Source organism: Polypterus senegalus, chromosome 4 (assembly GCF_016835505.1).
Source record: "Polypterus senegalus isolate Bchr_013 chromosome 4, ASM1683550v1, whole genome shotgun sequence".
NCBI lineage: Eukaryota > Metazoa > Chordata > Cladistia > Polypteriformes > Polypteridae > Polypterus > Polypterus senegalus.
In genome coordinates, this window is record NC_053157.1 from 32,941,869 (window position 1) to 32,958,219 (window position 16,351).

A 16,351-nucleotide genomic window follows, 5' to 3' on the forward strand; every position below is an offset into this window, starting at 1 on the left:
CTCAGAGTAGAGCCGCTGCTCCTCTGCATCGAGAGGAGTCAGATGAGGTGGCTCGGGCATCTGATCAGGATGCCTCCCTGGTGAGGTTTTCCGGGCACGTCCAACCGGGAGGAGGCCCCGGGGAAGACCCAGGATATGGTGGAGGGACTATGTCTCCCGGCTGCCCTGGGAACGCCTTGGGATTCTCCCGGAAGAGCTGGAAGAAGTGGCCGGGGAGAGGGAAGTCTGGGCTTCTCTGCTTAAGCTGCTGCCCCCGCGACCCGACCCCGGATAAGCGGAAGAGGATGGATGGATGGACGTATATTACCGTAACTAGTGATTGTAGGTTTTCAGATTGCTATTTGTTTCAAAAGTGTCAACCCATTTGTACAGATGTGGAACAGAAAGTTCATTTACTTGAAATATGACTGTTTGGCACAGCTGTTATTTAAATTCTGATCATTGTGATAACAGCCCTGGACTTGTAAAACAGAACAGTCACTGAGGCAGGTGTTTTCCAGATTGCGTATCCTGTCATTGTCCTGCCTATTGCTGAGCTATCTCTTAGTATTATAAAATTCCCAAATAGCACCTTTTGATGGCCATCTCCTTACCCACATTGCATTTGTTCATTCTCAACCCTACTTAATCCAATGGTCATGGCTTCAGAGCTTGAAGCCTGTTGTCACAGTGATGGGCACAAGGTCGACACCAACACTGGATGTGATGTTAGTTCATTTTGAGCAACTTGGTCAAACCAAATTTACCAAATTAAAGTCTGTACTCTCTCTACCGCGGGCAGCATGGTGGCGCAGTGTTAGCACTGTTGCCTCACAGTAAGGAGACCTGGGTTCATTTCCAAGGTCCTCCCTGTGTGGAGTTTGCATGTTCTCCCCGTGTCTGCATGGGTTTCCTCCGGGTGCTCCGGTTTCCTCCTACAGTCCAAAGACATGCTGGTTAGGTGCATTGGCCATTCTAAATTGTCCCTAGTGTGTGCTTGGTGTGTGGGTGTGTGTGTATGTGTGTCTGCGGTGAGCTGGCGCCCTGCCCAGAGTTTGTTCCTGCCTTGTGCCCTGTGATGGCTGGGATTGGCTCCAGCAGACCCCCATGACCCTGTGTTAGGATATAGCGGGTTGGACAATGACTGACTGACTGAAAACAGGAGTAAGTGCAGGAAATTCAACACGTGTAAACTCCATACAAATTGTGAGTGGACAAGGTTCAGACCCTGTCTTGTTATCCATCCAGTTCCCAATTCACATAATACAAATTCAGATACGTGGAAAATTTAAGCTCCTGACAGCAGCACAATATTCAAAGCAGAAGGCAAATCTGTGTATGGTGTTAATAAAGAACTGCTATTTAATTTCAGCCAGTCAATGTCCAACCTGCTATATCCTAACACAGGGTCACGGGGGTCTGCTGGAGCCAATCCCAGCCAGCACAGGGGACAAGGCAGGAAAAAAACCCCGGGCAGGGCGCCAGCCCCACCGCAGGCTATTCAATTTGATTTTTAAAAATTTTTTTTGTATGTGAGGCAGCATTCAAATAACTATTTCATTATACTACAGTGCATGTGATATTAAGTTTAACCACTAATATATTGAATAATCCTGATGAAGTGAAGGGTCACAGCCCATTTGTAGAAAATTTAATGTTATTCTGATTCAGCTTCTCAAAGCTGCAGGGCAGAAAACTTTACAAGCTGAATGCAAAGGTGTAATGAAACTGATTCCTTGCTTCCAGCAGTTCTGTGTTAGCCCATTCAACCTTCAGTTAATCAATCTTAATGGCCACTCAACCTCTTAATGTTTTACTTGTATCCAAAGGGCAGGATTAACTTGATCAGGTTATTCCAAGCAATTAATGTTTCCACTGCCAGCTTCTTCATTATTATCATCATTATTACTCTGCTTGTCCTCTTGAGATCTGTGGTAGCGACATGCTGAGATGGACTGACTAGGCCACACTTATCCTAAGCAGTTTAGTGCTGCCTGGATAACCCGGGTCTAAAATAGGACTAAGTAGGCTTGATAATGTAATTAAGTGTCTACTAAACAGCACTGGACTTAGTATTCAACAGTTCATGAGATGATTTCTAGAAAAATCCTAAATTACTTTTCTGTTAGTCTATGGTGAGGTAAAACACTTTTTTTGTATTACCTAAACTTTAAGCCTCCTTAGTTTTCCCTGTGATTCATTTTTTTCCTTAGTGCAAAGGGGTTTACACAAACTGTCAACTATTATTCCCACGTAATATTTGTCACTGTGAGATGGTCTAATATTAAGTTATGGTATTAGTAGTTCCAAACATTGAACTGTTTAGGTGTTTATTCTGGAGATAAACAGTATAAAGGCAAGCAAGCCACTAAAACAGTTCATTCATTATGTCAAACAAGGAAGGTGGCACAGGGCAACATGTGCAAGAAGAAAGAAAGGGTCTATGAGAGTAGATCTGAATTGGCACCTTCAGTTTCAATCTGAAATTACAGGACTTTTACTGCATTAAAGCTGGACATCATAGAATTTTCTGCAACGGTCATTGTGATCATCCTGGCTATCTCATGTCTGCCTGTGCAGGAGCGTCTGAGAGACAAAGCCACTAGGTGGGATGCCAGTCAATTAGTCATTTTCTATCCCGCTTAATTCTGAACAGGGTTGTGGGGACAAGGCACCAGCCCATTGCAGGGTGAACACATATACACAAACCACACGCTAGGGCCGATTTTGTATCTCCAATCCACCTAACCTGCATGTGTCTTTGAACTGTTGGAGGAAACTGGAGCACCCAGAGAAAGCCCATGCAGACACCTGGAGAACCTGGGATGCAAACCCTGGTCCCCTTAGTGCAAGGCAGTAGTTCTTGCACTGCCCTTTGATCGATGTCCTATTGTTAATATTTGCTTGTAGAGGATCTGAAGTTATTTTTACTTTATAATTACTTAAACATTTAGTTTTTTTAAAGAAGTACTCAATTGAGAGCTAAATTGTACAGCGAGTTCACCTACATGCACAATCAGCCAATGTGACAGCAAATTTTCAGCCACGTGTGCTGCCATCTTTGTAATTCTTCAGGGATATTTTTTGTTGTCAGAAGCGAATATCAGAAATGTAAAAGATGAAAATATATAAATTGAAATAAACTCTTTCAAGATAATTTTGAAAAAGTAAATAAATCCATAATTGAGGTTTTTAAAAAAGACAATTTTGAAAATTTGGTGGTTTTAAAATTGTTTTTGAAATGTAAACATCTTTACAGGGTACTCTAGCTATCTCAATGTAACTTTAACTTTCCCTGCAAATTTCCTTAAAAAGTAACAAATTTCAATAAGATTTGTCCACTGGGAGCCTATCCATCCATCCATTACCCAACCCGCTATATCCTAACTACAGGGTCACGGGGGGTCTGCTGGAGCCAATCCCAGCCAACACAGGGCACAAGGCAGGAAACAAATCCTGGGCAGGGTGCCAGCCCTCTGCAACCACTGGGAGTCACATTGTTAAATTAAAACAGACATGATGACAACAATATGTGCTTCCGAATTTTATATGAGGGAACCTAAAAAATAGTCACTGGTTCTAACCCAACAATACCCCACAGTTCTAGGATAGTAGTTTAACAGCATTTAATTTACATTTGATTGCAGTTTCTGAAGTTATCACTGATAAATGTCTACCAGTTAATCAGCTATCCAAAAATGCACCAGGAAGCTCAACTTCTTTATGAAAGTTACAGTATGGTGGGCAACAATGGATATCACTGCTTCCAATTTATGTGCTCCCTGATGGTTTCTGAAAGCAAGTGTCCTTGTTGCTCTTTAACTGAAATTCTAAAAATTGCTTTCTCAGACTTTTTTATTCTTCTTTCAGATTATTAGCTGGAAAAGCTCTTGTTACTGACTTTTTTGACAATTCATCCACTTATTTACAGTAGAAGATATTTAACCACTAATATCTAAGAGAACATAGTTGCCAATTAACATGTCTTTAGGAAAAGTGGAAGAAAACCCACCTAAACAATGAGAACCTTAATTTGGAAACACGTTTGTCATAACCTAGCAGAATAACTAAAGGGAGATAAATAATATATTAACCATTGTTTGATAAATGTTACATGATTTAATAATTTACTGTTCGTACATTATACTGCATTAGCATTTACCTAGTGAAGAGCACAATAAAAAAAAACAAGCTGAATACAATTATACACTCACTGAGAAATGTATTGGGTACACTAAACTAATACCAGTTTTGCTCTCATAACAGACTCAGTTCTTCATGGAACAGATTCAACAAAATATCGGAATCAGTGCTTTGGGACTCTGGCCCATTTTGACATGATTGCTCCATGCAACGTCTGTAGATTTGTCAACTGCACATTCATGCAGGCAATGTCCTGTACTACCACATCTCCAAGGTGTTCTATAGGTTTCATATCTGGTGACTGGGAAGGCCACTGAAGGAACTCATTGTCATGTTCATGAAAACAGTTTGAAATTACTTTTGCTTTGTGTCATATTGCATTATCATGCTGAATGTAGCCATTAGAAGATGGGAAAATTGTTGCCATGAGGGGATGCACAACACATAATCAGCAGCAATACTAAGATAGGCAGTTTATAGTTGATTGGTATTAACAGGTTCAAAGGTTTTCTAGATGTGCTAGAAAAACATTCCCCACATCATTACACTCCCAGCATCAGCCTGGACTGTTGACACAAGACAGGCTAGAGGCATAGCATTTGGCATGAAATTCTGATCCTACTATCTGTGTGCCACGACTGAAATCAAGATTTATTAGACCAGAATATATTTTCCCAGTGCTCAACTGACCAGTTTTGGTGAGTCTGTGCCCACTGAAGGATCAGCTTTCTGTTCTATGCTGAAAGGACTGGAACCCAATTGCTGTGTACTGCTGTTTAGCCCATCCACCTTAAGGTTTGAGGTGTTGTGCATTCCAAGATGCTTTTTTGCTCAACACTGTTGTACAAAGTGGTCATCTGACTGCATCCTTTCTGTCAGCTCAAACTAGTCTGGCCATAATCCACTCACTTCTCTCATCAACAAGGCACTTCCATCCCCAGAACTGACGATCACTGCTTTTTTCCCCCACATTATTCTGAGTAATTGTAGATCAGCAGTTACAGAAATTCTCAAACCAGCCCATCTAGCACCAACAATCATGTCGTAGTCAAAACCACTGAGATCACATTTTATTCCTCATTCTGGTGCTCCTTTCCTGTATCTGCATGATTTCATGCATTACACTGTTGCCACATGATTAGCTGATTAGATAATCACATAAATAAGTAGATCTACAGGGGTTTCTAATAATTTGCTCAGTGAGTGTATTCTCCCAAAACAGTTGAACTGCAATTGACTTTATACAAAGCATAATCTCTCATAAAGTAACTCTTAAAAGTATACAATATATACAGTAAATAAGTATCATTTTAATATATACACTTTAAGTATAAGTTTAACACTAGCAGCTTTGCTAAATACAAAAAAAAATTAACAGGATAAAAAAATCATCAAAGCCCAAGCCAACCACATACTGTACAGTGATAGATTGGTTCAACCATGCGGTTAGACACAGGGTCATGTGACAAAACTGGTAGACAAATTACAAGTGTGATATACAGGTGGGCATTGTGGTGTGTTGCACCTCCGCCCTTTAATCCTGGCATGTCTCCTGGTGGTGGGACCCTCTTAGCCCCTGCTGCTAGCCTCTGCATCCTTTTCTTCCAGATGCAAATAGGTATTGATTCCAACCCAGAAAGCGTCTTCTGGAAATCATCAGCACTAACCAGTGTGTCACCATGCTGCCTGAAAGCTTTTAATATTGTGTAAAAGAACAAGAGTTGCAAAAAGGTTATTTATTGTAGAGCATTCTGACCAACATTTTTGTTTACGAGAACAACTGATGAGAAAAATTACAGAAATGCCTTTGTACAACATTACATTAAAAAAATGGGTCCTGAGGAAGAAGATCAATCTCTCTGCAGAAGTGATGAACCTTACTCAAGCACAGCAAAATTCAGCAGTGGGGAGCAAAGGCAATTTGGCAATCATTAAATCATACAACCCCTGAAGCAAATGTTTCTAACTAATGCTACAATGATGCATGTTCTGCAATCGTGTTAGATTTTATTAAACACATTCATATGTTCACATTTCTCTTTCTTTGCTGCTTTATTTACTGTGATGTCAACTGACTGTAATGTTATTACGCAGTACTAAAACTTTAATGAATCTGTCTTGATGTATTGTCATAAAAGAACAGGAATGGCACACAGGAATGGCAGTGAAAAAAACAAATGACATTCTGGAATTTTACCTTGAAATTCACAAGATGTTTATTTTTCAACAAGAACAAAGTAATTCAACAGTACTTCCTTATGCCTTTTGTCTCTCTACCCCTCTGACAAGTGTCCTCTGGATGCCTCAGTCCTGTGCTTTTCTTTCCATTTGGCTTCAAGTAAGGCCCATCCCCATAGCGTCTGCCACCAGGGCCTCGTTGTCAAGTGTTTCTTGGCCTCCTCCTCTTCCTTTTGCTTTAGGGATTTCATGTCTGGTGATGTTGCTGGGAGGCTTTCTGAGGATGTGTCCAATTCATCCAGATTTCTTCTTTAAAATCTCAGCTTCTCAAGGCATTTGGTTTGTTCTCTGTCAAAGGTCATTGTTGATGATGGTGTTGTGCAAGTGTTTCTGGAGGATCCTGTGTTGATGAAGGTCTGAACTTTCTTACTGGTCATAACTGCCATCTTCCAGATCTCAGTTCCATAAAGAAGGTCTGACTTAACATTAGCATTAAATATCCTCACATTGGATTGTAGCATCAGTTCCTTGGAACTCTAGATGTTTTCAGCAGAAAATACTGCAGAAATACTGCCCTGGCCATGCCAGTCCTGACCCTAACATCTGCATCTGTGCTCCCTTGCTTGTTGACAACACCTCCAGGTTGGCGAAGGCTCCACCTCTTCCAGTGGTTTGCCTCTACGCTAAATATGCCTTAGGTGTTAGTCATGTTGACTTTGATGTCTTTTATCTTTCCTCTATTAATGAAAAGGCCCACTTTGAAAGAGTTGGCTGCTGAATTTTTGGTCTTATCTTGCATCTGCTAAAATGTATGTAACAAGAGTACCAGGTCATTGGCACAGTCAATATCATCAAACTGATTCAAAGGAGTCCACTGGATTCCATTCTGTGTTTGAGTTGTTGATGTCTTCATAATAAAGTTGATCATGAGCAGGAATAGAAGGGGTGAGAGTAGGCAGCCTTGCCTTACTCCTGTTGTTCCTTGAATGCCTCAGTGAGCTGTCCACTATGGTTGACTTTATATGTTAACCCTTCATATGAATTACTGATGATGTTGATTAGTTTTCCAGGCACACTATTTTGCCTTAGAAGCTTCCAAAGGGATTCTTTGTCCACATAGCCAAGCACCTTTTCATAGTCAATAAAATTGATGTACAGAGGCAAATTCCGCTCAGTCTACAGTACAGGCTATAAAATAAAACATACACTCATACAAGATTCTTTGAAAAACATTTTTAAAATTCCACTTTATACAGTATATACACAGTGGCACACTTGCTTATTAACACAAATAGCCTGCTTCTCCAAAGACTCAATCATGTGGCTGGAAGTCAATCTGAATTAGAGCAGCTATTGAAGTAAACATTAGAATGGATGAGGTGCACAATTCTGATTGTTGTTGCCAGTTCCAGTGGTTCTAACATCTTAGAAATAGCTACTCTCCTGGGATTTTCATGCACTACAGTCTCTAGACCAGAGTTTTTCAACACTTTTTAATGATGGCACCTGTAGGTCATTTATTTTATGTAGCAGCATCCACTTCTCAGTATCACCATTGCCCAGTGACACCAGAGTTAAACATTTTATCATTTCTTTAGGGACACAATGTTCACATTGATTTTAGGTAACCATAAAATAAACAAAACAGACTAACCTAGTTTATTACTGTAACTTTTCAGTAAGATATTTAGGCCTGACATTATTTTACAATTATTTTGATACTCATGTAATACAGGAGAGACATACTCTCATTACTTCCTCAATCATTTGTAGCCTTTCTCTCTTACTAGTTGTTATACTTGTAATACAGTGGCTTAGGAACAACTCTGGGAGTGTCTTTGAGTTACCCAGCCAGAGCCCAGACTTGAATCTGATTGAACATTTCTGCCAAGACCAAAAAATAGCTGTTAACTGATGGCCTCCATATAATATGTTAAAGCCTGAGAGGATCTGCAGAGAATAATGGCAAAAAATCCTCAAATTCAAATGGGTGAAGCTTACTGAGTCATCATACCCAAAATGACTCCAGGCTCTAATCGCTGCCAGAGGGGTTTCAACTAAGTACTGAGTGAAGGGTGTGAATACTTGTGTCAATGAGATATTTATGTTTAATATTAAATTCATGTAAATGATTTTAGTACAAGGCTGCAACCTAACAAAATCTGAAAAATGAATAGTTTCTGAAGGTGCCGTATGTGTTTATGTATGTACTGTACATCTTTTTTTTGTTATAAAGCCATTGAAAAAACAAATGCATATTGTTGTGATAATCAACACTAAACAAATTCATTCAGCTTTTTGCATGCCTTGCCGTGGGATGTTAGGAAGACCAGAACACTTCTGCATTTGACTATTAGTAAGTCTGGTGAGGCACAATGAACAAGAAGGGCTTGGGCAAGTGCAGGCACAACTGTATTTTTGTATTACAGTAAATGCTATGTTGTTGCAAAAACATTACACACACATCACCAGGATATACTGTACAACAGTTTGGGGTAAAAAAGTCCTTTGCCCATTTATTAAACTGTATTAAAGAGATTGTCAAAGGTTTAAACAAATGAACTAAAAGAAAGAAAATGCTACTTAATCATAGCTCCATTGACACGAACATCAGGTTTTTATGGGAGACACAAATAATATTAAAAAAACGAACCAGACTCAACAGAGGGTGGGTCAGACAATGAATCCACCCTACCTACCCACTATAATAAAAGAAGAGGAGTTGGAATATTAATACTGTACACAAATCCACCCACTTTGTCCAGTCTGAGGTGACCTTTAACCCAGGTAGCTGTTATCTTATTGTGGTCTGAAAAATTGATATTGGATTGACCAAGGCTAATGTTTACACATCCAATCAGCATGTCAGTGAATTGATACCGTAGTTTGTTTTAAATTCTGCTATAGATAAGCCCCTCCTCTCAGTCATAAAATTGTCAATAATTCTAAAATTCTTAAAAAAAAAACCAGAAAATATTGTTATATTCATGGGGGTTTTCATTTTACATCCAGACTCAATGCTAATCTTTTCTTCTCTGCCTCCTTTCATTGATAATAACTTACTGTCCTCGGTGAAATCACATAGATATGACACCATTGTAAAGTCAACCATGCTCCACTTAAGGCCATGTCAGATTATGTGAATTTTCCAATGAGTTTAAGTTGTAGCCTTAATTTACATAATCTTAGTGAGTCAGAGGCAGTCGGCGGCTTGCTACAGTTAAGGTCACGTAGTCAAACATACCCAGTGACTCACTCTAACTAGTTCATAACTCACCCCTACAAAACTAAACAAATCTGATTTTGTCTTTAGTCACAGAGATGAAGGCTCTGTGTGCAATCAGTTAATGCTCATCCAGAAGTAAAATGTATAGAATGCAGTAAGAAGGAAAACAAAACATATGTGTTTTAGACCTCTCTAACAGAAGAGAAGATTGTCTGTCTGATATTTAATGTTTTAAATGCCATGACAGAATGGAAAAAAGATTAAGGATGAACTCACAACAGCTGTTAACCCTGCATACATCACTGGCTCCATCAGGCAGCATGCTATTGGATATCAGAAAATGGAACTAGCATAACTATGATGGAAAGTCGATACTCGGGTGCGGAATGTAAAATGGCCAATGATTTTCAATCGTTTAAGTTGACGTGGTCCAGCAATGAGATCCGCAACAACTGTCGGCAAGTATGACAAACCCTAAGAATTGAGATTGCGTAATGTGACTTCGGATTTTAGGTATATAGGAAAACTGTTTAACTTACAAAACAACTGATGATTTGACTCATTATTATTGGCAAACAATGATTTTACCTGTAACCAAAATCAGGAAAATATTACCTTCCATTGTTTATCATGACCAAACTAAGCTAACTGAATGAAGGCAATCTCTATCCAGTTTAAATGTGTGTATAATATGTATAGTATGCCATCAGCTTGTGAAGTCAATGAGATATGGCCCTGCTTATTTAACCAAATACTGTATATCTAGATCAAGAGTGTCCAAGTCCAATCCTGAAACGATTCAGTAACTGCAGGTTTTCCTTCCTGACATGTTCTTTCATCAGTGATCACTTTCTGTTGTTATCTGACTTCTTTTCCCTTCATTTTAATTTCTTTGTTTTTTTTATGACTCAGCCACCTGAATTGCTTCTTTTTTCCTTAAATGGCAACCAAACAAAAATGAGATGTGAAGTGAGCTAACAGATAACTAGCTAAGTCAGGGTCTCAAACTCCAACCAATTTCTTAATTAGAAGCTGATTCTTGTTAATTAAACCTGTTATGTAATTCCATGGCTTGTTGGTGCTCTCATTCTGCCACAGAAGACATTTCCAGATATGTTGATTTTCTAAGAGCCCTATCAAATGTTTTGGCTGCCTGAGCATATCGACTTTACTGAGACCTCCATATTTCCATTATTTTCAGTTATTGTATGATGGACACAGGTTAGCTGGTCATGTGTTGACTCATTTTGCTCCTCATTATTGTTTGGCTACTAATGAAGGAAGATATGAACAATTAAGAGGTCAGAGACTTGAAAAGTTAATTAAATTAAGGGAAAAGTTAATTAGCAGCAAAATCTGGTCACTAATTGAGAAAATCATTAGAATGAAAACCTGCAGCCCTCCAAGATCAGAGTCAGACATCTCTGGTGTACCTTGATAAAGGCAGACATGTCCAGCTTGGATCTGGGGGGGCAGTAGTGACTGCAGGTTGTCATTCCAGCCAATTCCTTCATTAGTATCAATTATTATTGAAGCAGACTTATTTTGCCTTGATCTTAACAGACTTAATTTTAAAATTCAGAAACCTTCATTATTTTCCCTTAACCTGCAGTCAAACAATAAACAGATGACCGGCTCCTGAAAGACCAACATTCTCAGTCCAACCAATTTCTTAAACAGAAGATGAATGAACACTTGCAGTTTCATTCTGTGGCTTTTTAGTGTCTTCATTATGCTACTAAATATAAATGTTTTTTTTGAAAGGACAATCCATATGTTTTATGGACCATATCTGATCAATATATGTCACATTCTTTTAATTTCAAGCATTTTATGGAAACGGGTGTTTTATGATGGACAAATGAGTGCAAATATAATCAGTTTAGGCTATTGTCTGTTGTTAAAGGAATAAGAAAACAATAAAAGGTTCTGAGCAAGTCAGTCACAGAAAACGAAAATTCCATTAGCAGCAGTAATCAAAAACTTGCAGCCACTGTGGCTTTTCAGAATCTGAGTTTGACAGAATGGATTAGGCTTTTATACTCGAACCCCTAAGTTTGGATTTGTACACACAATATCATCTCTAAGTGTTTCAACCTGGGGTGTGAAACCTGCCAAGGGAGCTTCTGTAACATTTTATTTTACTAGTGCACTTGAGGCCCTCATCTACTTACAAAACCGAACATTTTTTTGAAGAATGAACCTGAACAAGTATCTCTTTATGCTGATAATCTTCTGCTTTATAGAAGTGCTCCAGATCAATCATTTGAATACTGTATATGTTAAACAAAACACAGGAGCTTCACAAAATCTGTGGATTTAAGAATAATTCAAATAAAATAATATTATTACCAAATAATGCATCAGTATACATGTCCAGCTGTGTATATCATGTTTGCAGTAGTTCAGATATCTATGTTTACAATTACATATGGTTTAAATACTTATTTAAATTTAATAATCTAATAAAACATTAAACCAGTCCTTACCCTCTTCTTTTTGTCTCTCAATAGCTGGGAAAATTGGAACATTGAAATTAATATTGTATCTAACTCCTGAACTTCTTCCAGTGTTTTTTACTCTGTATAAATAAGTTTCCTTTGAAAAAGCAGATACAGCTATGACTCTGTTTATAAGGAATAGATAGAAATAATTCTCCAGAAACCAAAGACAGCGGGAGGAATGCCTTTATCCTAATTTAATTATTTGCAAGGTAATATCTGTCCTGATACCTTGAACCACAAGTGTCAAACTCCAGGCCTGGACGGCCACAGTGGCTGCAGGTTTTCTTTCTAACCCTTTTCCTAATCAGTGACCAGTTTTCACTGCTAATTAACTTCTTTTTCCTCTATTTTAATAGCCCTGTTTTTAAGGATTAAGTCTTCTGAATTGATTCTTTTCTTCATTAAATGACAGCCAAACAGAAACGAGCCAACAGATGACCAGCTAAATTGTGGCTTCAAACAAACTTCAACCAGTTCCTTAATGAGAAGCTGATTCTTGCTGTTAATTAAGCCTGTTATTCAATTCCATGGCTTGTTGCTGCTCTCTTTCTGCCACAGCAGACATTTCCAGAACTGTTGATATTCTGTTTTTTCTAAGAACTCCTAAAATGTTTTGGTAACCTGAGGGATCAACCTTACTGAGACCTTCATCTTTATTTTCAGATTTTGTTTGATGGGTACAGGTGAGTTGGTCATGTCCTGCTTGTTTTATGTCTCATTGCTGTCCAGCTGCTAATTAAGGAATAAACAACCTTGGGGCCAGAGTCAAGCTAATTAAAACCAAAGCTAAAGAAGTTAATTAGCATTACAAACTGGTCCCTAATTAAGAAGATGGTTAGAATGAAAACCTGCAGCCACTGCGGCCCTCCAGGACTGGAGTTTGAAACCCCTGCGGGCTTGGACGAAACAGATAGCACATGAGTGGTAGGTATGGAAAACCATATCATCTGTTTGTTAAATGCTCTACTCAAAAGAGCACTGAATGGTTCAACTCTCTGTAATCAATTTACAAGCAGCGTAAATGTCCCTCTACTTCCACTGACCACATGTTTTGGTGATGTGTAATGCTGAAATCCTTATGGACTACAATTTTTATTGAAACATCCTTAGGACAGATTCCCCCATCATAAACATCAAATGGTGCTCCACAGCTTAAAGACCATTTATTATAACTTGTCATGTTTCCTTTCACAACAAAAGGAATCATAATCCTTCTAGTACAGTACAATTTAAAAATGATCTTCTGTACTACACCAAAATGACAGAATTTATCCTATTCCATTTTTGAGTACATGACATTAATGTTATTCACAGCTACTGTGATAATAAAGGTGACCTGACCTTTTTAATTTTCTCATGAAACTCAAATACTAAAATGTTCCTGTGCATTGATTTGTATTTACATAAGCAAATTAAATTACAAATTTTATTAGGTTAATTTTCTTAGAAAAGGGAGCCAGATAATTTTGAAGTCTATGTTTTTGAAAAAAAAAATCCACCCACTAATTCTGAAAGCTGTAAATGTAAAAAAAATATTTAGAAATAACTATTCTAATTAAAAAAACTGGAGTTTCTTACTTTTTGGTCATAAAGTATTGCACATTATCTTCGCTATTCTTTTTATGAAGTTGTTCATTTTTATCAAAAATGCCAGTCGTTTTTGAGCCCATATATATTACCACTCAAGTAGCTGTACATCACCTACGACATTAATAAATACAGTATTTTAAATATATAGTACCACATTTTCTGCACAAAATACTTAAATACATATAACATTGACTCTAATGATAGCATCTAGCATAAACTTACTTTTTTTTTTGAGAAAGGCCACAAATATGACCATGCAGACCTGCTTTTCTGATGGACTGCCACAGAGTGTGCAGGCCACATATTGACATTATTCTGATAGTTGGCAATTTTTGAAGGGTGTTTGGTGCACATGATTTTTTTTTTTAGTTTAAGAGCATCTGCTGTATATGGTATGTTACGCTACTGAATTTTAAAATATAGCTTTTTACTATTGCCAAGAGGCTTTACAACACTTTATTTCCCATTGGAAAGGTTTTTTTTTTTGCTGTTTTTCATTTGCACAGAAGTAATATGTGAGAAGTGGCTGTAACAGCTGAATAGTAGAATAGCGCCTACAGAAGAAAACACAGGAGGGAAACAGCACACATGGCCACTGAGGCCTTAAATTAATTACTGTATCTTCTGTCTTGGATGCAAAAGAACCTTCTTCTAAATGGAAGTGGGACAAAAGACCTAGGAGGTGTGGGAGCAGTCCTCCAAGATGCAACATTTCATAAAGATATCTTTAATGAAGGGCACAGAGTTCCCAATGATTTTTTTTCTGCAGTGTGCACTATTATCATTTAAATTATTTATTATAGATTTAATAATAATCTATTTACATTATTGTTGATCAGCAAACCCCACTAAATTCGGTTCATATCGATTTCAATGAAGTTTCAGAAATTTTCAGGATCTTCGCAACCCCAGCAAAATCCATTGAGTCAATGGGGAAAGAGAGAGTGGAACTGGCTTTGAGTGGATTATAATGGTGCTATTGTGTTTTAAGTGTCTCTGACAGCTACAGAAATGTTTGTCAACTATTCTGGATTGATTATTGTGGCCAAAACTATGACCTGATCTTTGAGGCAGCAGTGCTAACCACTGCACCACTGTACCTCCCTGAGGGAAAATTAATAGAATTAAATATCAGAACACAACAATTTCTTGCAGAGACTGGCAGACAGAAAGCCTGAATTCACTGTGGGTTGCCCTCCACAGATTCAATAGCAGAAACATCTCTTTTGAGCTGAAAAAAGAGTTTGGTTTTTTTTCCCCTGATGCTTTTGTGTGGATTCTTCACTCCTTTCTGTTTGCATTAACTGCACAGAACTCTGGGTGATACTGTTAAAGGTGAAGGTTCACATATTTTGAAAAGGTTACATACAGGTACACACAAAAAGACATTACCTTTAAGACACAAATGTACCAATACATTTTCAGTTTCCTTCTGCATGTGCATTTTGTGTTTAAATGTATTTGTAATTTTCCTCAAATTTTTAGCCCACTACTAGTAGTATGTACTTGAGGGGAAGGTCCCATCCAACACTGGCTGCTATATCTCTGTGATGTCATGCTGGTTTCACAAAGCATCATGGAACATAAGGAAAAACGTTTGTCTAAGCAGGATACACTATGAATTTTCAGGAAGATATTCAGCAAACAAAGCCACCAGTATGCTGATCAACACTGAGATGGTTGGCCTAAGCTGCAATAGGGTATTAGAAGGACTTATTCATTTTTATTGTTGAGTGTATGTAAATAAAGTGCATTTAAAGGAGGAAGAGCCAGGCTGGTGTAAAATGGTACAGTAAGTATAGAGAGATGCAAAAGACAAACATTGTTAAGATGGTATCATACCACAGGTACGTAGGGATATTTCTGTCACTTGCACAAAGCATAATGAAATTCTTACTTGCATGTGTTCATCAACATGCAATATGTCATCACTCTCCAGCAGCCATGATCAATGAGTATAAGAAGCTTAGGTCTTCCTTATCTGAAATAACCACCATATCTTAAAGTTATAATAGAATGTGAAGTTAAAGTGAAAATATTCACCCTTGTTAATTTTTTCCCACGTTTTACTATTACAGCATGGATGCATATTGTATTAATTAAACAATCCTATCGGGGTTTGTTTTGAGTAAAAATTTGGTTGTTGTTTGGATGGCTTGGATGGTTCTTATACAGTGTATCAATGGCTTACAACCTTTCACAAGCCTTGCTGGGCTGGATAGTGACACTGACTTGTCTAGCATGCCAGCCAGAACTAAGGAGTCAAGCAGGGCTCATCTCTATCTACCCACAGAAAGAGGGAAGTGGTGATTGTAAAGATCTCAGCAGTGATAGTTAAGAGCGCAGTGATTAGAAGTGAAGGCACACACATTTGCAGCAGAGACAGGGAGCCTCATGTGATGAAAAGTGAGGAGACTTTGCTGGACATATGGATTCGCTCTTGAAGAAAGCTGGGGCCTTGCCAGACTGCCAGTTTGGAAAAGCACATCTAAAAAAGTATTGTATTGTGTTAAAGACTGAGGGCATACTAGGCTAGTTTAATGTGTGGCTGGGGTTTTGGGGTAGCACAAATTTATGGAGAAGATAAGCCCTGAAATTCTGAGATTAAATATAAATTAACCAAAGTGAAACTTGTACTTTGGAAATGTAAGTGTGGCTAGTTAAGAATCATTAAAATTAGGAGGATATGTGTGTTATTGTTTAGGATAGGCCAGACTAGGTTTACCTGCTG